General features: G+C 43.0%; 1 protein-coding gene and 1 pseudogene across 1 annotated transcript in view; one reads left to right on the top strand and one right to left on the bottom strand.

Moving 5' to 3' along the window:
• Positions 1 to 25,271, bottom strand: part of Ppm1l (protein phosphatase, Mg2+/Mn2+ dependent 1L) — a 241,413-nt gene that overhangs the window by 145,952 nt on the left and 70,190 nt on the right. The window lies entirely within an intron of this gene.
• Positions 1 to 25,271, top strand: part of LOC127199590 (NEDD8-activating enzyme E1 catalytic subunit-like) — a 61,531-nt pseudogene that overhangs the window by 24,179 nt on the left and 12,081 nt on the right.

Here is a 25,271-nt window from a genome sequence, read left to right as displayed (position 1 = left end):
ATGAGCAGCTTCCGGTTCACTGTTCTTAAATTGTACATTTTATAATAAATAAGTAAACATGTGTAAAATGGTCCCAGGAGCGCTGTGACCCATTCTAGCAAATAATCAACCTGGGGAGGGGGGTCATATGAGCCTGTGATTTACACAGCCAGACGGTCAGAAGCACAGCTGTCAGCCTGGCTTAGGATTGCTGTGGTAAGTGAAAGTCATAGGAGCTGAAATCTTCCTCTCTGGGATCTGAAGCTATCTGCCAGAAGACAGTGTCAGAACTGATTAATGGTGTAATACACCTAACTGACGTTAGAGATTGGTTACGGGATCTGGTGACACAAGGGACTCCCTGCTCAAAGTGCTGGGTATGAGTCTACAGACGGGAAGGTTTGCTCTTTGTCACCAGTCCCTCATTCCAGCCCAAGTTTACTTCTGAGACAAGGCAAAGAATATACAGCTTCTACATATATTGGAGTCCCCTTCCTGTTACACACAGGGTGTCCTTAGCATCAGAGAAGAACTGGGAAAAAAAAAAAAAAAACCCTCGTGTGGCTCTAAAAAGGGTCCAAATCTTTGTGGGTATAAGGCAAGCCAAAGGACTTGTGGTCGACTCAGGCCAGCAGGATGCTATGAAGCATTAAGCCAGCAGGGCATGTGTGGTTACAGAAAGCAGTGCTTGTGGAAATGGCAGGAGCAGAAAGAAAAGGCAAGCTGATTTAACGTTTGATACGTTCTTACATAAGTGCCAAGTCCTGAATCGGGGACCTGGGACCCCATGTGAGGTAACTAGGCTTAACAGAGAGTCGTTTCTCCACTCCCAAGAAGCACTTCTTACTGCAACAAACAGGACTAAAGAAAGATGGTGGTGGCTTTGGAAACATAAAGCCAAGAGCAGAAAACTTAGGGGGGAAAAATAGGATCTTAGTGGTAAACTTGAAGGGGAAAATAAGGAAGAAAATTCCTGCTTGAGGAATTTTTACCTGAAAAACCCTGAATATTAATGATAAATCATAAAGAAATATATTTTAAAATAATTATATGATTACATATTTACTAAATATGAAATAAATTTGCATACTAAAGATATGAATGCACTTATTTATTCTCATATAAAGAATTAACTCTTGGCTGGACATTTAGTACTGCGTGTTACAGAGTTTCTCAGAGTCAATCAATATTTTAATTTCATAATACTCAATCCCAAGAACACTAAATACATAGAACAAAATGGAAGTTTTAGGTATGTTTAGGTATCAGAAATAGCTTGTTCTAATCCCAAGCCAAAATTCATTTGGTAATTTTTTTTTTAAATGAAGGTCAAGTCAGAAAGTCAAATAGCAATTTTTAAAATCAAACATTCTAATACAACGCAAACCAAAAATACGCTAATTTAACAGAGCCAGGGAATAACAATATGAAAATCTTAAAAATCTTTCCCAACAAAGGTTGCTGTCGTTGCTCCTGGCTGCTCACCGTAACTACATGGTAGGACCCCACCCTCGCCCCCCACTGAAGACACCACACTCTCTGGATGCAGGACAAAGGGAAGGTAAGACAGAAGTGATCTAGAAACCTCCTAGAGAGCTTTCACAGTACCAGAAACTGCCATGCAGGCTGCTGGGGTGGAGGTGGGGGTAGAGGTGCGGGGTGGGGGTGACAGCAGCAGTTCTACCCAGCCTGGACACCGTATGATATAGTACTGACCCACCAGGCAGGATGTCTCCATGGGTGCGAGAGTGTTGAGGCCTGCTCCATAGCAGGAAAAACACTCCTGGTAATGTAAATCCAGACAAAAGCCGTGGCCGGGGAGGAAATAGGAGAGGTGACCTCTTACGGTTATGCCAAGCGTCAAGCACTATCTGAATGTTTATTCTGATGCCCACAGATGGGTGCTGCTCTTAACCTTGCTTAGAGAAGCTTCTTTCTGCACTGCGCAGATTCATAAGCAGTAAAATGCAGAGAATGAGTGACTGTGAGTGGCCAGCCCTGCCTGATACATCTAAAACACACACACACTCACTCACTCACAGACACACACGGAACACTGCAGGTGAGGAAGCAGGAAAAAATGTAGAGCCAGACAACGGGGCGGAGGAGGGCGGCTGTGAAATGTCCTCCGCATACAACATGACCACTGCACTCACGAGTTCACACCAGCTAAAATTACATGCCAGGGCCCTATACAACAGGTCAAGCCAGTCAGAATTCCAGCACGAATGGGGGAGAAGTTCAGAAATCTCCTCAGCGGCTGAGGAACTATTGGCAGTTAAGCGGTTGGTGGAGGAGGGACAGTCGGTTTTCCTTCAAAGGTGTGGCCACTTGTAGGTTAGCCATACTCAATCAGATAGCTCCATGCCCCACGGGTATACAGGAAGCACTCATTAGATTCAGTAGTTTATGTCTTTTTTAAAAAAATGAGGAAGATGAGATGAAGTCGGGAAGGGGATGGGTTGGGAGAGAGGCCCAAAGGAAATTGGAGGGGTCAAGTGGTGAAGGATATGAAAATATGTTGTAGACACGTATGAAATTCTCAAAAATAAAAAATATATGTACATTTTAAGGTCTGTTTTTCAAAATTAAACCTTTATGTCATCATAAAAACCACTTTTATGTGCATAAAACACTGCAGTTTATAATATACTATCGTCTCAAATCTGAGCAGAGGCAAAGTGTGCACGTTATGTGCTCAGACCCAAGACTAGGGAAAAATGCCATGACGCCACACAAATGATGGCGGCTTAAAACGCCCTGGGATCATTACTTATTTTGGTCATTGCCCACTCAGAAACCTTTTGCCAGTGCAAAAGTTTCTGCAACCTCTCCATTCAGTTATGTGAGCTAATGTGAGTTGTGACCTGCAGGTTAAAAAGCTATGACCTAGAGAATTGATTTCCCTACATTTCTGGCTTCAGATATTGAGCTGGCAAAAAATTAAAATGACAGAACATTAAAAATAAATAAATAAATAAATAGTTGCGTAGGGGAGAAGAGGAAATTCCTATTTATAACGTAGGGAAAGCAGGACTATTTTGGTATAGGGTCAAGGGGGCAGCTGTCAGGATTAAAAAGGATGTTAATGTAAGAGAACCGGATTAAAAGATGTAAGGAGTGGCCGAGAGCCCCCTACTATCATGCTGTGTAAAGAAAGGCAAGACCTAAACAGGTCTGGAGACACTAACACCAAGATGCATGCTGGCAATGAAAGTCTCTGACGTGGTGCTGACGTCAGATGTGGAAGTGTACCATTCCGGAAATGTGAAGACGGAGCCTCAAAAATAGAAGGGTTACAATACTTTCAAATGTAACAGGAAGTCCCAGGAAAACAGCAATGGGTAAAAATAATGCCTGGATTTGGAGAGTGGGTCATAGGCCCGGCAGAGCAACTTCAGTAATGTGATGGTGCTGAGATCCCATCTGCAGAGTACTGTAAATAAGACCCGGGTACCACCATAACAGCAAACCTTCTGTTTGCCCCAAAATAAGAAAAGAAAGAAAGGAGAGAGGTAGAGAAGAAGGAACAGAGAGAAGAAGGGAGGGAAGAGGGAGGGAGGGAGGGAGGAAGGGAGGGAGGGAGGGAGGGAGAGGAAGGGAGGAAGGGAGGGAGGGAGGGAGGGAGGGGAAGAAAGTTCCCTAAACTCAAACAAGTAAAATCACCTATTACATACAACCAATATATCCCACAAACCGTCACTCAGCAAAGCGCCCACGTAGTCAAGAAAAGATCTGCTAAGTCTCTAATACGGTTCAGAAATGATACAAAGCACGTGGCGTACAAAGCTAATAAGAGGAAAAGGCCTGAATTTGAGGAACTTACCAGCTGTGGTGGAGTATACATGAATTACCACCTCTCTGTCTGTAGTTCACCCTAACCCTAACCCTAACCCCATTCCAAAATAAAGAGCTAAGGTCAGGAAAAGAGCCAAGAGGCACAGCGGTAGGGGACACCTGTAAGGAAGTATCACATGAGCCGCCTGAGGTAGGTTGCAGTGGGGTTGGGGATTGGCCCAGATTCACACGAACCTTAGTGTATCCCAAAGGGTTTATAGAAACCTTCGGATGCAGAAGTGGAGTTCGAGGCTGTTGGGTTATTTTGCCCGTGGATTCTCTTTTGTCTTGCCCATGATAGTGTTTTGGTTTCATCTGCCACAACTTTGTTCATTTCAAAAGCAGAATCTCTATTGGAAACAAGAGAGTGAGCGAGGCTGGAAGGGCGGCCCAGCTGTGAGAGCACAGCTCTTCTTCCAGAGACTCCTGGTTCTGTTCCCAGCACCCTCACAGCGGCTCACAACGCTCTGTAAGCCCAGTTCAGGGAGCCTGATGGCTTCTTCTGGCTTCTGTGGGCACCAGGCACACAGTACGCAAACATCCATGCAGGCAGCAGCAGCACAGGGGCAGGCTAGGAGATGTAGGAAACTCACAAGATCATATTTCTCACTGCCTGAAGCACTTATTTGAGGTCTCCTGTGATGGTTTATGCAAACGCTGTGTCTTAAACAATGTGTGTTTGTATACTAAGCAATGCTCTGCAATCAACAACTAATACTGTTTGTCTCTGTGTTTAGGTGAAATGTACATGGTATGGAGATGTTCACTCTCCATCACACCTTCATATGTATGACCTGCATGCATCTCCTACTCTCAGGCGAAACATGGCTTCTAGCTGAAAAGAAGCAAAGGCGCTTCAGGAAGCAGAGAGATCTAACTTGTTTTCAGGGGAAAAAAAAGTTTTAGGGGAAAACCGGTTAAATGGTTAGACAGACAAGTAAGTAGGCTCTACCAGACTTGGCTTTACGGTTTCAGTTTGGGTTTATGCGCACATGCGTGCATGCACACACGTTAGTTTGTTTTTCTCAATTGTCTGTTTTTCTGTTTGACACCAGGTCTTGCTGTACAGATCTGGCTGGCCTGCAACCTGCTACATAGCTCAGGATGGCCTCCAACTTAGAAACCTCTTTCCTAAGAGCAGAGCTTACTGGAATGCACACAACAGGCTCCTGCTAGCATCTTTGGTCTCTTCTTTTCATCACACCGGCCTTAAGATAATAGCTGCTTACAGTGTTAGCTGCTTCACATCTATTTTGAAGTGGGCCACACATATACAACAGTAAACATAAATCAAAAGTGATCTTTAAGTTCTGGAGTGAGCAGTGACAGCCGCACAGCTTTGTGAACACACGAAAAACCACAATATTGCACACTCGAAAGGCTGATGACAGGCTACACTGCACTATACATGTAAATTATAAAATTATATATCAACTTTAGAAAAACTTTAAAGGACTACAAAATACTATGCACATCATCTAAATATATAACCAACTAAGTTTCCTCGAGGCTCTTCTACAGTACATATGATGGTTCCGGTTATTTAGCTACTCCTGACAACAGGGATCATCACACTGTTTTCTAGATTTTTTTAGATTGACATAATAAGTGTACATTTGTTTAACATGTGTGTATACTCATGTGCCCATGTGTCACAGCACACACATGTAGGTCAGAAGATCACACGCAGGAGTTGGTTCTCTCTTTCCATCTTGTGGGACCCAGGGACGGACTCAGGCAAACACCTTTATGATGGCTGAGCCATCTCACCAGCCCCAGTGTAGCATCTTAACAGATGTTTTGTTAAGCAATTGGTTTAAGAATGTAGTCTCAAAGTGCACAAGGTAATAATACAAAATTTTAAAGAACACACAGAGTAACAATGTGTCTGCAAGAATTATGACACACCAAATTTGGGTATTCCCCCCCCCAAAACCCCAATCCTATCCACAAAGGTTTTCTTAAGGCAGAACTGAAAGGAGAAAACAGAACGCCTAGAAAACTCATACTGCGTTAACACTGAGCAGCGACCTGATAAATGTTAAGTGTATTACCGTTCCAAAAAGACTTAAATTATGAAAAATGCAATCATTTTTTTATTGTCGTTCTTTGTAAATTTTGTGAACTTGTAAGTTTTGACCTTTTATAACAAAAAAATGTAGCCAGGCAGTTGTGGCACATGCCTTTGTTGTTACTGTTGTTGTTACTGCTTTTGTTCTGGTTTTGGTTTTTCAGCTCTTACCTCAAAGGAGATCAGAGAGTGTTTATTCAATGTACACACTTTAAAAGCTTTACTTAGTAGTCACAGAATGCTCATGTACACAGACATGAGCAGTAATATGACTAGTGAGGGGCTAAAGGTAGCCAAATAATATTTGTCTCTAGTCCTGTGACATCCCATCTACAGCCACCAAGACCTAACTATCAATCAGGCTGTAGCATGTTCTATGCAGCTGCAAAGATCTTTGTGTGGGAACTTTGTTTTACATGATCTTTGTACGCATTTGTCATTATGTTTCGTTCACTCCTGTCCTGTACACTGATGGGCTGTACAGTCACTACTTCCAGGTGGTTCTGTGTCTTCCTTTCCAGTCAGTTCCGCATTTTTCTTTCCTGTTTGCATGCATTTCACTAACCTCCCCGTTTCTACCTTCCTAAATGTCTCTCCTTCTCCTTCTCCTCTCTCATGCTTTTCTTTTAAATTTGAGCTTACAAACACCCATGTAAATGCACTCACAGGTACATTTATGATTTTATATTTAGATTGTGCCTTTGAGAGAAAAACATAAACACTGACTACCTTAATGTGGCTTATTCCAGAATATAATGATTTGCAATTGTACCCATTATCCGGCAAATATTATAATTTCATTTATTTTTATGTCTATATAAAATTAGATTAAGCTTAGTTGTTTAGGGGTTAAGATGTTTTTAGGTCTAGATACATGTTTTAAGTTAATACAGATGAGATATGATAAATATTGATTTACATTCAGAATTGTAGACACACCGAGATAGGAAAGGTGTTTTCTCCAAGGTTGCCAAACGCAAATAGCCAAAACACTATGAATGTAACATTAATTAATATAATTCCTGATTGTTTCATGGTTCTTCTTGCCATCTGTAGTTTATTTTATATGTGTGCAATAATATAAATTTATATGTAAAAAATAAAAAATATTTAAAAAAAAAATCACAATAGCCAGAAAATGAAAACATCCTATATGTCCAGCAACAGATGAATCCATGCAAACAAAACAAACAAACAAACGAACAAAAAACAGTGGCACATGCCTTTAATGCCAGCATTCAGTGGCAGAGGCAGGCAGATCTAAAATTCCAGGCCAAACTAGTCAACAGCAACAACAGCAACAACAACACCCTGTCTTGAAAAAAAAAAAAAAAAACGAACCAAACCAACCAAACAAAAGTGTGTTTTTATTTGCAAGGAGAATGTTTTTATTTATGGCAAGAATCCATTGGAGGCAACAGGCTCACTCAGACACCTTTGTACTGAGAATCACGTTGTTTCTTTTGTCTGTGGGCGCTGAGGACTGAGCCCAGGGTCTCAGGCCTGCTAACCTCCTCCTCCTGAGCTACACAAACACACACACACACACACACACACACACACACACACACACACACTGGAAAACAGTAATTTGGTTTTCAATAGTCATGGTTTTATTTTGGCAAGAAGGCTTATCTGCTTTTTGTAACTGGGAACACGAAGGGGTTATGCCTTCTTCCAAGCTCAGTCTCTTTTGTGTTTATTTCTCTTCTTCAAAAGCTAATAAAGTACAAGATTGCTTCTCAAATGTAATTCCTTCCCAGAAGGAAACTCTAGCACAAAGTCTAACTACTGCATCCGTGGCACTTAAATCTTTAACCTAAAAGTTTGTATTTAGTTGCTAGATTCAAATTCAGCAAATTTTACTGGCACTTCTGGCACCTTTTACTGAAACCAACTCAAAGTGGATCACAGAGTTAAATGTTAAATGTAAAGCAATAAAACGTTGTGGGGTATAAGAAATCTTTATAATCGCATTTTAAAAAATCAGTTCAAAGTGAATCACAAACCTAAATGCAAAAGCAAAATGTGCTTTTTTAAAAAGAAGTATTGTACACCAGGACTGGGCCCTCATGCATATTCCACCCTCGGGCTACACACTTATCCCCCAAATTCTTACAACGAACACTGAAATAAATTTGCAGCTGTAGGCTAGACATACAGTAATACTTAGGTATACCATCAAACGCACATGAAGCAAAAATAATTTAATCAGCAGACAACAAATCGGGTCTATTCAAATTATAAATATTACAAATGTCAGAAACCAGAAAGTAGAAAACACCTCAAGGAATGAAAAAAAAGAACTGTTGGCAATGAATCTATCCAACAAAAGATTTACATCCAGAATGTATTTTATAAAAATCCCTGTTACAACTCAATAATAAAGAGATTAAAAGTCAATTTAGGGCCAAGGGGGTAGCTTAGAAGATAAAAGCTAGAGCCTGCTGATGTGAGCTCAGGGGAGGAGGGGAGGGGAAGTGGGGAGAGGGAAGCGGGGGTGGGGAGGGTTGGTTCCACAGGATATGGGACATGCAGGGGCAAGTATCTAAAATCCCTTCAAAGACAGGAGAATCATCCAGAACCACATGAGCCAGCCTGGATACAGCAGAAACAGAACAGACCTTACCTACCAATCCCTGCTATACACACACACACACACACACACACACACACACACACACCTGAAAAGAGAGAAAACTAGTGAAATATCAATAAGGGCTGTGGATTGTGCTGGAAGCCTCTTTCCTGATCCTATGGTTACACAAGATGCTTTCATTGGAAAAAGCAGAAAGAACACTTGGGATCTCTGTTATTTATCACAAATACATGTGAAACTACAATTATATCAAAATGAATTCTGATTAAGGACCCGAACAAATGATTCTTTTTCTTTTTAAATGCAGGGGGGGGGGGGCGCGAAACGCAGGCTTTTCCAACAGCGAGTTAGATACACAAAGGGTGTTTTCACACGTGTGCTCACTGTCTTTCCATCTTTGCTGCTCCTGTGGCTGTAGGACAGATTTGATGTTACATTCAGAGTTCTAGAGCAGCAGCCAAAGGTGCCACAGGAGCAGATCAGTCAGCTTGTCAGCTTGACTGAACTGAGGAATGCCTAGCTGAATGGTGCAAGCTGGGGCTGTGACATGGCAGTATCTCCACAAAGACCTAGCTAAGGGGTTGGTGCCCTCAGCGAGCTGAGAGCCCAGGAAAGAGGATGAAGGAGGAACCGAACAGATGTAGGCTTCCGCGTCTCACTGCTTCCAGGCAACTCTGCACCACTCCATCCTCCCCACTATGATGCCCAGTCTCATCAGACCCAGGGACTGAATCCTCTGCACTGTGAGCCAAAATAAATGCTTTCTTACTCCACCTGTTTATTTTAGCTATTTCATCACAGCCATTTAAAAAAAAATACATATACTATGAAAAGGAATAATGGTGACACTAAACTGAATGATTACAAATTAAATATTAATTTTTTTAACTGAAAAGCATATTTTACAATTCTTTCAAAATGAGGTAACATATGAAACACCAAAAAAAGTATTTAAGATGATCACATATCCTTGAGGAAAGGTATCTTAACAGGTTGACTTTCCACAGGCTCACCAGCATACATGACACAATCATATTAAATGGTTTTGTAGAGACTATTGGTTTTCCATCAAAATTTCATTTTCTTTTCTATAGATTTCCCAGCCTCCACTGCAGTCATGTGACTGAGCTGTAGCCAAGGAGATGACAGAGCAAATAACCAGACAGCAGTTTCTAGGGACCCTACAATACACTTTTTGTAGGTATTTTGCTTTCTGGGTCCTAACTTAAGAAACCTGGGCTCAGTGGAAAGAAGTTCATGATGCCCTCGCCCAATCCTGAGCAACTATAAGGCAATGAATGGTTGCTGGGGAAAGGCCAGGCATTTGCTTCAGTGGCACAGCCATAACACCTCACACATGCTCACATAAGCAACCCTGCTAAAATCACTTGCTGACAAATAATAATAATAATAATAGTAATAATGTCAAAATACATGAGAGTAGAGGGGTACTAATTAGGACTAGCTAGAAAGAGCATGGTAACAAAATAGGGCAATGTAGTATAAATATGACAAAATACACTATGTACATGAAAATGCCATAATGAGATGCAATATTGTTTGGAATTAATATATGCTAGTGAAAACCATCTCTATTGTGGTACAAAAAGAAATCAAAGTCAAAAACTAACCCAACTTTTAAAAAATGATTATAAATCTTTGCCCCTTATAGCAACAGCCACAGTTTTATAGACTGCCCATAAGAGGTCTCATGCTGTGCCGGGTTACCCGTCTCTCTGTTTCTAACAATCTGCACATAAACAGAATTCTCTACACCAGAGGTAAGAGAGCCGATGCAAAGCAAGAGCCAAGGACCTGAGGCCACATTGCTCTCACCTTCTCCACACATCAACAGGTCTACGGACTAAAGGATACCCTTAAAATTCTATCTGTAATTATTTTTTAAAGATTTGTATTATTTTAATTATGTGCAAGTGGTTGTGAGTGGGTCCGCATGTGACTTCAGAACCTGCAGAGGCTGGCGAAGTCAGATCTCCCAGAGCTAAAGGGACCTGAGGCTATGAGCTGCCTGAGGTGGGTGATAGGAACCGAACTTGGATCCTATGCAAAAGCGGCATGTGTTCTTAAGCACCAAGCATCTCTGGAGTCCCATCTACCTGTGCACTGACATGAAGAGAACAAGCGTACTGTAGGCTCCAGCCGTGGGACTCAAAACATGAGTGGGTACTGCACAGCACACTCATGTCAGCCAGGGACTATGGGCCAAGGGGGCTTTTGGAACCAGGTTCTTCTGCTCCTAAAATTCTATTTCCCTATATGCACAACCCCTGCTAATGCAAATGCAAAACTGTATTGCTTAGCACTTAGAGGTTCTGGGGCCTGGAGAGATGGCTCAGCAGTTAGGAGCAGACCGGAGTTCATTCTGAGTCCCCCTCATCGGGGGGAGGGGGGGAGGGGGGCTTCAGCTTGAGGGGTCCAGCGCCCTCTTCTGGCCTCTAAAGGCACCAGCACACAAGTGGCATACACTCAGACATACATAAATAAAGTAAAAAAAAAAAAAGTCAATCTTTTTTAGAAGGTCTAAATCATATCAAGAACTCATTTAAAAAATTAATACCATTTTGATAATTTGTAATACAGGAGATAGAAATTTAAAACAAAATTTAAAAATACAATACCAGGTATTTGGAGACATTCCTTTGTAGTCTGACTTTTTAAAGTATGCAGAACTGCAAAACCTATGCAGGAGAACAGAAAGGGGAGCAGAGGAACCCAGATATTCTTGCTGCTGAGTTGTATGCCTTGGGGGCGGGCGGGGGGAGTCTAAAAGAGCCAGACAGGTAAGTGTTTAAGCGAAGAGGGAAACCATGCATAGCTTTCGGCTAACTGGCTAGTTAGAACTAGGCCACATCTCGTCTCTGTCCCAAAGTGCTTAATTTAGAACTCAACTTTTAAAACAATCCTCCACAGACCAGGTCTGGCCCTTCCAGTTGGCACCTGGACATCAAACTTTTGTGACAATCTGGAACAAATGAAAATAGCTTTGGGTATTCAAACTCTCACACAGTAAGAAGGGTCATCTTTGAAATAGTGCATCTTGGGGACTGAAGAAAACTCCAGTCTGAGAAGAGGAAAGGAAAGGGAACCGGAAGAACGAATCTGAGCAGCGAGCCACTCTCTCGGAGCAGAGGGCAGCTTTCATGCTCTCATCTCCCTATTGTCACACTTCCAGAGGCTCTTGGATACCAAACTTTGAGCTGCCTCAGCTCTAACTAGACTGCAAAGCCATTCAATCGTCTGCATAGTCTTTTGTTCAAGAACCTTCGCTGCTGACCCCGCTGATAACACAAAAATGAAATCTGACTGTCCTTATTTGGCATAATTTGACTGTCAACGGAGCACGCTGTAGAATCACCTTGGAGACGAAGCTCCATCGTGTCTTCGAGGAGTTACCTAGACTTTGGGTGAATGAGGGTAGGAAGACCCACCCGAAATGTAAGCAGCATGTTTACTGGGCAGATCCCCGACTGAATAAAAAGGAGAAAGCTAGCCGATCACCAGCATTTATCAGGCTCTGCTTCCAGCCTGCGGGCATCATGTGGCCAGCCAGCTGCTTCTCCGAGCACAAGACTTAGCCACCTTGACTCCTTCCTCCAGTTGCTTTTATCAGGTTTCTGTCACATCACTGAGAAGACACTACTTGGTAGCCGTATTTCCCATTCTTCTCATGAGGGAAAAAAAAATGCATTTTGGTCTAGCATGCCACTCTCCCATCTTCCCTAAGTCCTTCCTATCTCTGGGACCAGCCAAAGTCTCCACTTCTACATGAGTGGGCTTCTCAAAACTCAGGAAGCATGAAAAAGCCTTCCTCTCAGAAATCTCATGTCATAAGATTACATGTTAAACAGGTCACAGTGTTAGTTGTTTCTTTCACCGCTGTCACAAAATACCCAGTAAAAGTTGCTTCAATGAGAAAAGCTTTAGTGTGGCTCGTGGTTCAGGAGACACAGTCCACCTGGCTTTAAAGGCATGGTGGCTCCAGGGAGTCTACTCATCACAAATAGGAAGCAGACAGCTTGGCCAAAGAACTAGTCTATAACCTGCAAGCCCTGCCCTGTGGCCCTACTGCCACCAGCTAAGCCCCACATCCAAAGCTTGTAGAGTTTCATACTAAGCTTGCTTCCGTGTCTCTCCTGAAATGGATAACTTCCCCCCAAGAGCAAGGATCTTCATATTTGTTATCCATGTATGTTACAAAACTCCTAACCCAGGACAAATTATTGTTATCTGAACTTCACCTAATAGGATTTAAAAGCTCTCCTACCAAGACGCTAAAGAAAGACTGTGTATAATCCAAAGGGAGGTGGTATACATTCACAAAGAATTTGCACATTTATTAATATACAAGACAAGAGTCTCTTTAACCTCATTAATCAAAATACAACAAGAGGAGGCTGGATTGCTAGCAGGCCAGGAAACAGTAACTACCGACGACAGCACTATTTGCACCTGCTGAAATCAGGGACAATATGTTGAATAGCAGCACGATTTCCCTGCTTGGCTCTGTATAAAATGTGACGGTGCTGCACCCTGCAGCCTGTGGAAGGACAGGATTTCCAGAGAGCCCATTCAAAGACCAATCGACGTTTGAGCAGAAATAATGTTCCTGCTGTTGTAAAAAGACTAATCAATCCTCCTCTCAATGCTGTCACAACGCACTGAGAATACAAAGTTGAGCTAGGCAGGCCAACACCATTTCTTATCTGGAAACCTACTTCTACACAGATCCTGCTTGCTCTCAGGCAAAGAAATCGGTGTAAGCATTTATAAAGTCGTATCACTCTGTGTGCTGACCACTGATCTGCCAAAGAAAATCTCTACAAAGTCAGAAACTTGACCCCTGTGTTCACTGAGCTCTATCTGTGAAAACTAGGGAAGGCACCTACACTGACTGGGTCCATCCATTCCCCGACCAGCAAGCTGGACTTCAAACCCACCACTCCCCTGCTTCAAGCCTCTCGAGTATTGGTTTCATGTCTTCACCATCACACACAGCTTCCAAATCCCCTTTCAAGTGAGAAGTGAAATATCAGAAGAAAAGACTGGAGACAGAAAAGAAATCTTGGGTTCTGGCACTCACAGACTGACTCACTCACTGTAAGCAATCCAAATCACCAAAAGTGAAATTCCCCCAAAATTCCATCTCTGCCTGGACAGACTGGGCTCTGCAATGGTTGATCTTGGCCATCAGCATGACTGGGATAGTGTGCTCAGATAGCGGTTTAGAGCACGGTCTCTCAGCATTTCTCTCATAGCACTTGGGAGAAAGGTTCATATGCGAATCAGTGAGCCAAGAAACAGAAGAGTCTCCTTCACTCCATGTGTGGATGCCAAACGATCAGCTAAGGGTCCAGACAGTATGAAAATGCAGAGGGCAGTCTTTCTTCTGGAGCTATGCCATTTGTCTTCTTTTCACAAGGAACCCCAAGTTCTCCTGCTCTTGGACTCCAGGATGTACAAGAGAAACACCCTCCCCTCGGGGTCCTTAGCCATCACACACGGCATGGGAGACACGCCACTAGCTCCCCTGCTTCTGAGGTCTTTGGACTTGGACTGAGCCATCACTGTCTTGTTCTTAAACTTACAGATGATGTGCTACGTAATTTCTCAGCCTCCCTAATCATGTGAGTCTAGCTAGCTCTCAACAGCCTGTGTCTGTGGAGAAAACTAATATACTAATTGTAGGGCCTCACTTTTTTCAGAATCAAGAACATTTGGGTAAGTCTTATAAAACCTAAGGCAAACTGGGATTCAGCAAGCTTCCCCAAACTGACTAGATACCCACCTCCGCCAGGAGAATGCCACAAATACCTCGACTGCATTCTTACCACAGACCATGATTCGGATTTGTAAATACATGACAGCATTTCCCAAAAGCATTAAGGGTGCCATCAGCCCGTGACATGGAAAAGCCTCCTTACCATGTGTTCCTACTGGATCCCTCATTCCAGAACAAATGATTCCGGAAAAGTCTAACAAAGAAACCAGTTTTCTATCACTTAAGCCAGCTTTCACCAAGCCTTCCCACAATCCTATTTCCATGGAACTGTCCCTGCCCTCCCCACCACCACCACCACATTATAGGTCTCAGTTCTTGGGATTATAGGTGATGCAGCTACAAGCACCTTTTAACATCCTGTTGGGCCATCTCCCCATCCCCCACTCCCTGCCATGTAGCCAAGTTCCCCTCTCAGCTGTTAGCTCGGCAAGCTCCAAGGACCAGTGCCCTTACCTCGTAATCTGAGTCTGATCTCATTGCTTCAGCCTCTGTGTCAACCCTCCTACAACAAGGACAAGCAAATTTTTCCCTGACACAACGACCCGACCTTCTGGTAAGATGCATGGCAGAACATTTCCAGCTAACTGGAGCTATGTCCCAGGTGCTATTCAATGAAACAGCGGGTATTAAAGGAGAAGTAGTATACCTATTTAAACATGAGAATGGAATATTGTTTGCTTAGATTCCCTTCTTTATACGAACAACCCCAGTGTGACAGTAACAGGGGCTTAAGGCCAAGGAAACGCACTTGTTTGCCTTTACAAACTCCTGTTGCTAGTCTCATTTATCACCCGTCTAGTACATAGACCTGTAAGTGTCCTTTCTGTTTCTTGTCTCTTTTTATTATTATTCCTATCTTCTCTGGACATTCAATCAATCGATCCAGCTGGTCTCAAGGCTCCCCAGACAATAACACACAGGAGAGGGCTCAGATAGTACAAAGCAGCTTTTTTTTTTCTATTTACAATTACTTTACTTTACTTTAAAATGAACTGATAACAACATCATAGATCAACTTACCAGTTCAGCTACCAAATTTTAATGTATGAAGTAAAAATACTGCTTCTGATTTTTTTAAATGAAACAAACATTTGTGTGTGTTGGGGGTGGGGGCAGTTCTCCAAGGAAACTACTGTTTCTTTAACAAGCAGAAATGCCAACCTGCACTAAGCTTTCATAGAACACTGTCTAGGGCTTCCACAATTCTTACTGCACGAAACTGGTTTTTTTGGTTTTTTTTTTGTTTTTGTTTTTTGTTTGTTTGTTTTGTTTGTTTGTTTGTTTGGCTTTGGTTGCTTTGGTTTTGTTTGTTTGCTGTTTTGGTAAAACCACTAAAAAGTCAAAGGCCTTTAAACACTTAGCATGTTCATGGTAGTATAGAAGCACTTGTTACCTGCAGCTACATTAGTGAGTCTATTCAGTAAACACAGGCAGTAGCCACCAATCCGTGATCATGGTTGGACCATACACACAATGGGGACCCAGATGGAGGAAGAGATGGGATATTCTGGATACAGGGGCTGGCTCTGGAGTGGGGAATCATTTAGATTTTCTGCACCTGTGGACCAGCCAGCAGAAATTTTCAGTATGGAAACATTGAACACAGACTACGACTTCACAGATGACAGGTACAATGGCTTCTCAGTGGAGCCATATGCTTCTCAGTGGACATCGACAGGCCAGACCCAGTGCAGAAGGCGGCTGAGTTCCCTGCCCAGCACCCAGGCAGCTACACTGTGTCTTTCTTTACTTTTTTCTGAAGACAAGCAATACTTCCTAAGAACACATCTGGAACCTTTCAGGACCTTGGCTTTCTTGGGATGACTGCTGTGAGCAACAGACTTCCTACCTACAGAATCAGAGCCAATTAGATTTCTCTAAGTAATAAGCCACCAGGAGAGAGATGGGAGTCCTCGAGTCCTTTTGCAGCTGCCCTAGAAAAGACAGCATTGATTTCTGGCCCAAACAGAGAAGAGTAAGTCAAAGGATGTACTCAAAAAAAGCCAATCTGAGTTCTCTTCCACTGGTCCTCCCAGGACAGTGTCAATGTGATTCAGAGTAAAGCCAGGGATGCTCCAAACAGTGTGAACGTTTGAGAAAGCATGCCTCTGAAAACGACTTGTTTTGTTTTGTTTTGTTTTTCCTTCTCTGTTTTGAGACAAAATCACACTATGTAGTTGTGACTGGCCTAGACCAACCTGACCAACTGCCCCTGAAGCTGGGATTGGTGCTGGGATTGGCGGTGTGCACCTCTATGCCTGGTATATGCAGAGCTGCAGGTTTTATGGATATTAGGAAAGCACTCTGCCAACTCAACTCCATCCCAGCGTCTAAAAGATAACCTGGAAAGAAACTATAAACTCCTAACCAAGCCAAGTGCAGTGCCTCACACCTTTAATACCAGCACCCTAGAGGCACAAGTATTTGCATCTCTGAACTCAAAGCCATCTTGGTCTACGTATAGAGTTCCAGGCCAGCCTGGACATTAAAACCCTGTCTCAAACAAACAAACCTCTAACCATTGATATTTTTAAACTGTAAATTAAGATCTTTATTTTCTGAGGGACATTTAGGCTGTTTCCAGGTTCTGGCTATTATGAATAAGGCTGCTATGAACATTCTCCACAGTTATGTGGAGAGCGGGGACTGACTCTGACATGAAGTCTGGTGCCCCATATTTGACCACCTCCCTTTGGTGAGGAGACCTGATGGAAGTCAAAGAAAGAATAAGTAGGCTACCAAGATGAGACTTGATAGTCTATGACCATATGGTGCAGGAGGTCCCCCTTTGTCTTAGACCTAGGGGAGGGTAATAGGGTGAAAGGGGGAGGGAGAGAAGAATGGGGGAATACAAGTGATGGGATAACAATTGAGTTGTAATCTGAATAAAATAAATAAATAAATAAATAAATAAATAAGATCTTTATTTTCTCTTTTCAGAAATGAAATCCACAGAACAAACTAGAAATTTTAGTGTGATCTGTTGATCAGTGTCTCACAAAGTACAGCATCTAATTTTGTGTGTTCATACACCCATTTTAAAAGCAGACAGTCCCCAATAAGCTGTTCCCAGTTTCCTACAACATGACACATTTGTGAGGAAGACCTCAGTCCCTAAAGCCCTGAGGTAGTACAGTTTACCACTCAGACTGGAGCAAAGCAAGGGTGAAAGGCCACCTCCCTCATAGAGCATGTTTCGCAGTCAGGCCACACGGCTTGCCAGACTGCTCAGTGGGAGTCTGTCGAACAAACTCACGCAGAACCTTTCAGTACATCACAGGCGCCTGCTCCAGCACCACTGGCCAGATAAGGCTCACTAGGAGTGGGAGACAGACAGGCAGCAGTGACAGAAACATGTCATGCAATATGCTAGGCACCATGGATTTCACCTCCACAGCAACCAATAAGGAGTGATGAGCGTATTACTCCGCCTTCACATAGTATGTCGTCATTACAGTTTCCCCTCCCGCTACTCCTAGTTCCCTCCTACCGCCCCTCCCATCCAGATTACTCCCTTTCTGTCTCTCATTAGAAAACAAATAAGCTTGTAAGAAATAATAATAAATATAAGATTAAAACAAAGCTACCACATCAGAGTACATACATACATACACACATATACACACACATATACATGCGCAGAGGACCTGGCACAGAACTGCGCATGCTCAGTGCAAGCTGCTTCAGGCTCTGTGAGTCCATCTGAGCTTTGCTCATGTTGATCTAGAAGCCTTATTTTCTTAGTGTCCTCCATTCCCTTTGGCTCTTATACTCTGCTTGCTCTTCAGCATGGTTCCCTGAGTCCTGGTGGCGTGGGGGTGGGAGAGTTTGATAGAGACATCCTATTTCTGGCTGAGTGTTCCAAAGTCTTTCACTCTCTGCATAATGTGGCTGAGGGTCCCTGCATTTGTTCTCGTCCGCTGCAGGAGGACTCTTCTCTGATGATGGCTGAATATGGCACTGATCTATGAGTGTACCAAAAATGTCATTAGGAGTCATTTTACTGCTACATTTCTTTTCTTTCTTTCTTTTTTTTTTTTTTTTTTTTTTTTTTTTTTTTTTTTTATCTTGCTCTAGGTCCCTGGACTATCTAGTCTCAGGTTCTTGGTCACCCAAGCAGTGCTGAGTCTGGGTTCTGTCTGATGAATTGGGCCTTAAATCAAATTAGATTATTAGTTGGTTACTCCTACAAGCTCTACAACCTTTATGCCACCATTGCACTAGCATGTCTTACAGGCAGGAAACCATTATAAACTAAAGGGTTTCTATCTGGGTTGGTGTTCACGTTTTCTTTTGGGAGCGTACAGGGTATCTTCCGGTACCAAGGATGCTAGAATGTAGGGGTGAAGGCTCTATTTAGGCATCAAATCAACTTCCCCGTGTTCAGTAAGTTATACAGGCGTTGTCTTCGGCAATGGGGCCTTGCTGCCAGTTTGTGGAGTGCAACCTATACTTTTGGCAATGACCAATGGGTCATTAAAGGGTTCCCAGCTCAATTAGATGAACCCAATTCTAGGACTGAAAGCTTTAGTTGGTAACAAGAGATGGAGTGTTGGCACTCTGTCTTCCCCCTATTTTGGCAATTTCATTAAGATCATCACATATGTGTACATACATTAGGAAGTTACTACTGTATTAAGTTTCCATGCTACCCCTTAAATGGTCCTTAATTTTAGCTTTGTCTTCCCATATTCCTTCTCTCAACCCGCTCTCCTTCCCCACTTGACCCTCCTTTTCCAAACCACACCCATCCATAACTATCTAGTCTATTTCCCTTTCCTAGCAAGATCTATCTAAAACCCCTAGTTCCTTACTCTACACCTAATCTCTGTGGCTCTGTGCATTGTAGCTTGGTTACCAATGATTTAATAGTTAATTGCCACATATAAGCAAATATATAACATATTTCTCTTTCTAGGTTTGAGTTCCCTCACTCAGGATGATATTTTTCTAGTTCTTTCCATTACCAGTGAATTTTAAGAAATCATATTTGTCCTCTCTCTGAGGAATACTACACTGTGTAAAAATGTACCTCATTTTCTTTATCCACCCTTCTCCTGAGATCTAGGTTGTTTCCGATTTCTGACTATGATGAATAGAGCAGCAATAAACATGGTTGAGCAAATGTCTTTGTGGTAGAATGAAGCATCTTTTGGGTATATGCCCAAGAGCGGAATAGCTGGATCCTGAGGTAGATTGATTCCCAGCGTCCTCAGGAACTGCCACACTGATTTCCATAGTGGCTGTACAAGTTTGCACTCCCACAAGCAATGGAGGACTATTCATCTTGGTCCACGTCCTTGACAGCATGAGCTGTCACTCTCTTTATTGATTTTAGCCATTCTGACGGGTATAGGATAAAATCTCGACGTAGTTCTGATTTACATTTCCCTTGTAGCTAAGGATGTTGAATTTTCTTTGTTTCTCATCCATTTGAGATTTCCCCTTTGACAATTCTGTTTAGATCTAAACCCCATTCTGTAACTGAATTATCTGTTTTCTTGATATCTAGTTTCTTGAGTCCTCTATATAATTTTGGGTATCAGCCATCTAGCAGATGTGTAGCTGCTAAACATCTTTTCCCATTCTGTAGGCTGAGGCTTTGTCTGAATGATGATGGTGTGTTTGCCTTACAGAAGCCTCTCAGTTTCATGAGGCTTCCTCGATTAATTGTTGATCGTAGTGCTTGTGCTGCCCGTGTTCTGTTCAGGAAGTTGTCTCCTGTACCAATGAGGTCCAGGTTACTCCCCACTTTCTCTTCCATCAGGTTCAGTGCATCAGGTTTTATGTTGATCCACTGCGATTGAGTTTTGTGCAGTTTGATAAGTATGGATCTGTTTGGCTTCTTCTGCGTGCAGACAGGCAGTTTGACCAGCACCACTTGCTGATGATGCTGTCTTTTTTTTTTTTTTTTTTTTTTTTTTCCCCTGTTGTGTATTTTTGGCTTATCCAAATCCAGGTGTTTGTAAGTGTGCAAACTTATATCTGTATCTTTTATTTGATTTCATTGATCAATGTGCCTGTTTTGTGCCAATGCCATGCTGTTTTTTATTACTATGGCTCTGCAATAGGCTTAAAAATGGGGATTGTGAGGCCTCCTGCAGCTCTTTCATTAATCAGGATTGTTTTAGCTATCCAGAGGTTGTTGTGTTTTCATATAAAGCTGAAAGCTGCCCTTTCAAGGTCTGTAGAGAACCGTGTTGGGATTCTGATGGAAATTCCACTGAATGTATGGAACGCTTTAAGTAGGGAGGCCATTTTTACTATATTGCTCACATTGACGCATGAGCATGGGCCATTTTTCCATCTTCTGATGTCTTCTTCCATTTCTTTCTTCAGTGGCTTTAAGTTTTTATCAGGCAAGTCTTTCACTCATTTGGTTTAGAGTTACACCAAAATATTTATATTATTTGAGGCTATTGTGAAAGGTGTTGTTTTCCCTGATTTCTTTCTCAGTTCATTTGTCGTTTGTATAAAGGAGGGCTACTGCTTTGTTTTTGGTTTTGTTTTAGTTAATCTTGCATCCAGCTACTTTGCTGCAAGTGTTTAAAAGCTGTAGGTGTTCTCTAGTAGAATTTTTTGAGTCACTTTCATACTCTATCATATCACCTATAAACAACAATATTTTGACTTTTTCCTTTCTAATGTGTACCCTCTTGATCCCCTTTAGTGGACTTATTGCTCTAGCTAAATCTTCAAGTACTGTATTGAATAGATATGAAATGAGCAAGCTCATCTTATTTCTGATTCTAGTATTATACCTTTGACTTTCTCTCCATTTAAGTTGATATTGGCCATGGGCTTGCTGTAAAATGCCTCTAATCATATTCATAAAGGTATTTTAAGGTCTTTTTCTTGGGCTTCAGCTATGCTGCAATACCCAGGGCCTGCTGTGGTAGGTTGCTGGGCTCTAGATACACACTGCCCTGGCTGGTACTGATTGTATTTTTATGCTGGTGTCTAATCCTCTGGGATTGGGAAGACTGTAATTCTAGGTGCTGATGTTTGGTCTTGTCTTTGTTGGGTAGGTGTTTCATTCCTTGATTTCTGTTTCCCCTCTGGTTCTTAGCAGACTGTGGTGGCTGTGTGGTGCCCAGTAAGAAATTCTTCTGGGATCTGGATAGGTGTGAGTGCTGGGGGTTCCAGGTAAATGTGTTTCTAGATGTTCGGAGCTGACACTTCAGTATGAGGATGTGTTGGAGTGGGGCTGAGGTGGCCCACAGGAGGAAATCAGGATGTTCTACCACAATCTGCTTAGTTAGTCCCCCGGGAATAGGGCCAGAGAGTGAGAAGAGGCCACCACAGAAGGTCTGCTACAGAGCTGGAGGTGATGCTGTGGGAATGGACTGGGAGAAATGGAAAGAGAGGTCAATATCTCCAGTTAATCCACCTGCTCCCCTGATGGGAGTGGCCAGTGAGTTCTCAGGGAGAAGCTGCTGGCACTGGGGGCTGGTATAAAGAACCGAGGAGGGAGGGGTTAATAGGGAGAAGATCCATGTGATCCGGCAGGGGCCTGAGGGGTGGCAGCAGCAAGTGTTCTGCTGAAGAGCTGGGGATGAGACTGGGAGGTTGGATTTGGAGGGGCAGAGGGAAAGGGGAAGGTCTGCAGTTAGCCTATCTGCTTCCCCGGCAGGAGTGGCCCGCAGGTTCCCCAGAGACTGCTTTCTGAGTTTGGTCAATATTGAGGGGAAGGAGGAGGCGATCCCTGTGGTCCACTAGAGACGGGAGCATGAGGGAGGCCTCAGAAAGTGATCTGCCACAGAGGTAAGGATGGGGGGGGGATGGATTTAGAGGAGAGGAAGGAGAGAAGAAGATCTGTACTTAGCACACCTGCTTCCCTGGTCAGAATCATTCATTTCTTTTTTCATCATGCAGCTACTGATGAGAAACCTGGGTTCTCCAGAACAACATATGGCGCTCATTTGAGCAAGAGCATCCCGATGCGTCCCACATTAGACTCACCTGGGTGCTGTGCCAGGTAGGTTCAGATGCAGTGGGATTAAGTGTAGCTGAGTTCTGTCCCTGGTACCTCACACTACTCCTGGTGTGGAACAGGAATTCTGCAAGTGTTGATTTATTATCTGTGCTAAAGTGGGCAATTAGAAACCTGCTTCAAAAGGCTCTTAAATCCTCAAGTCTACTGCCGCTACAGTTGAATGCATGCTTATGAGTAGGATTTTAATGGCTATTTTTAAACTATTTTAAATAGTCTTAGAATTTCATGAGAAAAATAAAATATTTAGCTCCACCAAAAAAAAAAAAAGTGAAGGAAGAGAGGGAGGGAGGGAGGAGAAGGGGAAGGCTTCGAACTCAATTTTAATGTCTGATGCCCACCCACACACACTACAGCATGTACAATTGTAGAGACTAAGCTGGAAGCTGCCCTACTATTTTATGTGGATGCCCAGAACACTCCCCAGCTGGCATGAACGCCTTAGAATCTAATTTGCAGAGCAACAAAGTGTGATTATGACTTGACTCATTGCTCTTTTGTGTGAATTCAAGCTTCTCGAATCCCTTTCGAAACCTACAAACTGGTCTGTGGATGAGGCTTAGTCTGTAGCTATGTAAGAAGGGCATGAGGCACATGCCTGTAATCCCAGCGCTTAGGTGGTGAAGGACAGAGGATTGGACGCTCAAAGGTCATCTTCAACCACACATTGGGTTGAGGTCAGCCTATGATATATTAGATCCTGTCTTTAAAAAGAACAACAACAGCAAAATAACCATAAAATATTTTTTTAAACACCACAAGCTATTCAGATGGGGAGAATACAAAACATTACCCTTCACAAACAGCTCCCCTCATAGGGTTAGGCTACCTCAAGAAAAATTTTAATTTTTCTAAATTAGCTTAGGCAATCTCTTTCTTGGTAATAATACTGAAGGATTAAACAAGCTAACTAACACAAAACATAAGAACCAGAGACCAAAGTGGCTTTCAGTAATGGCAGACATAATGACTTTACACCCACTAAGAATGTTAGTGGCAATGCCAAAAAATGCTTAGGTTTTGGTTGGTTGGTTGGTTGGCTGGTTGGTTGGTTTTTTGTTTTTAAACCAGGATAAAAGCCAAAATGCATACCTAACAGAGAATCAAGTTAGCTCCCAAAGCCAAGATTCATCGTGCCAGGCGTTGGGGATTTCTTCTTGTTTTCTCAACTGCCAGGAGGATTTCAAGCCTGTTTATGTGACAGGCCAACCCGCTTGTGTTTTCCTGGATAAAGCAGCTGCCAGATGCTACCTGCGTTAGCCAGGATGCAGTGCGTGTGAAAACACTGATGGATCGGGAAAGGACAAGCAGACATGCTGATGGGACCAAAGCTCTCCGTGATGATCTGGAAATCGTCGGTGTACTCATGCCCCAGGTCCCACCTCTGGTAAACCAAAGCAGCTTCTCCCTTAATGACTGCCTCCCAAACCCTTCTTAATGCTCAACCGTATCTCTGCCCGATGACAAGGCAAGCTGACAGGTTACAAATGAAATCCTGTTCCGGTCTGTCCCTGTCCATTTGTTGGGTGAGAAGGGAGCTGATGAGGCAAGAGTGAAACAGAAAAAGCCCCAGAAGGGGACAGTTAGCTGTTAAAAACAAACAAACAAAAACGACCGATGGGAAAAGGTGAGCTCTGTATGTTGGCTACTCCAACACGCGAGGAGAAGCCTCCTCTCTGGTGTGACTGATGACTGGGTTGTCTGGAGGCCAGCCTCCTTACCCACAATACCACTTTGTTCTGATCAGAGGAATGTGAAAGAGGGAGCAGCTACAGCACCTGCAGATGGGACAAAGCCTTGCAATGCCACTTCCAACAGGAATCAGCACTCAGAAGAGTGGAGGCATATGGCAGTTGGGACCTCCCACTCTACCCCATTCATTCTGTGTACCACACATGCATTGATCATTTAGCACACATCATTCATCTATCTGGGTGCCAGACACAGACAGAGAAACAAAAGCTTGGCGGGGGAGAGGGGGGCTCCAGGACTACAGTGGAGTTTTTGACAAATAAAAACAAGAAGGGAAGACATTTCAGGTCAAAGACATCCAAACAACAGGCAGAAGACAGTGCGCAGGCAGCGCAGGCAGTGCGGCCATAGGGCCCTGCTCCGGAACAGAAAGCGCTTCCACTTCTTCTCCTTGAGTCTGTCCATGAGTGCCACACCACACGTCCCTAGCACGACTTCTATGCTCTGGCATTGCTGCTTCTTTCTAACCACTGGTGTCCTTGCCTATGTTAAAAATGACAATCCCGTTGCGGGCAGAGAGATCCAGACTCAGAGATGAGTTGCTTTGTTTGTTGAATTATGCATCTTTGTCGGTACTTCCGACTTTTGTTCCTTGGTTATACCCATTCATTTCTGGTGACCAACCACAACCAAAGGAATTCGGGGTATTTGGATATGGTTTAGTCTTCAGTGACTCTATCTACCCCTATATTCTACCAGTTTTCTTCTTCTTCTTCTTCTTCTTCTTTTTTTTTTTTTTCCTTGATATCTGAGCAGGTTATGGAACCTAAGGAAACGATGCAGAAGATTCAAGAATGGCTATAAGCATAAACTGTGAGTCTCACATAGCAACACAGCTCACTCATCCAAAACTATGCTCTTCTCTACTCAGGCAGGGATGCTCACCAGCCCCTCTCCATGCTTTGCTCTCTTCCAAGTACCCCTCATCATCAGCCACCTGACCTGTCAATCATCTACTGTGCACCACGCCTATCTAGGGAACAAGAAAGGTTTTAGAGTTTTGTCACCATACCCCTCCCCATTTCGAATGATGTCTGGCATACAGAAGGATTCTATGGGGCTTTTAGAGTACATGCTGATGTGTGAACTGCAGGACACTGTCCCAAATTTAAATACTCTGCTTTACTGTTACCAAAAATATTCCCCTAACTGGATCACATGTCATGACTTACAGTCTCATAGCCAGGCAAATCCTCAAGCAAGGCACGGGATACATGCATAGGTGGGCAAAAGAGTATAC

Source organism: Acomys russatus, chromosome 15 (assembly GCF_903995435.1).
Source record: "Acomys russatus chromosome 15, mAcoRus1.1, whole genome shotgun sequence".
NCBI classification, from domain to species: Eukaryota; Metazoa; Chordata; class Mammalia; order Rodentia; family Muridae; genus Acomys; species Acomys russatus.
This window is presented reverse-complemented; position numbering and strand designations above follow the sequence as displayed.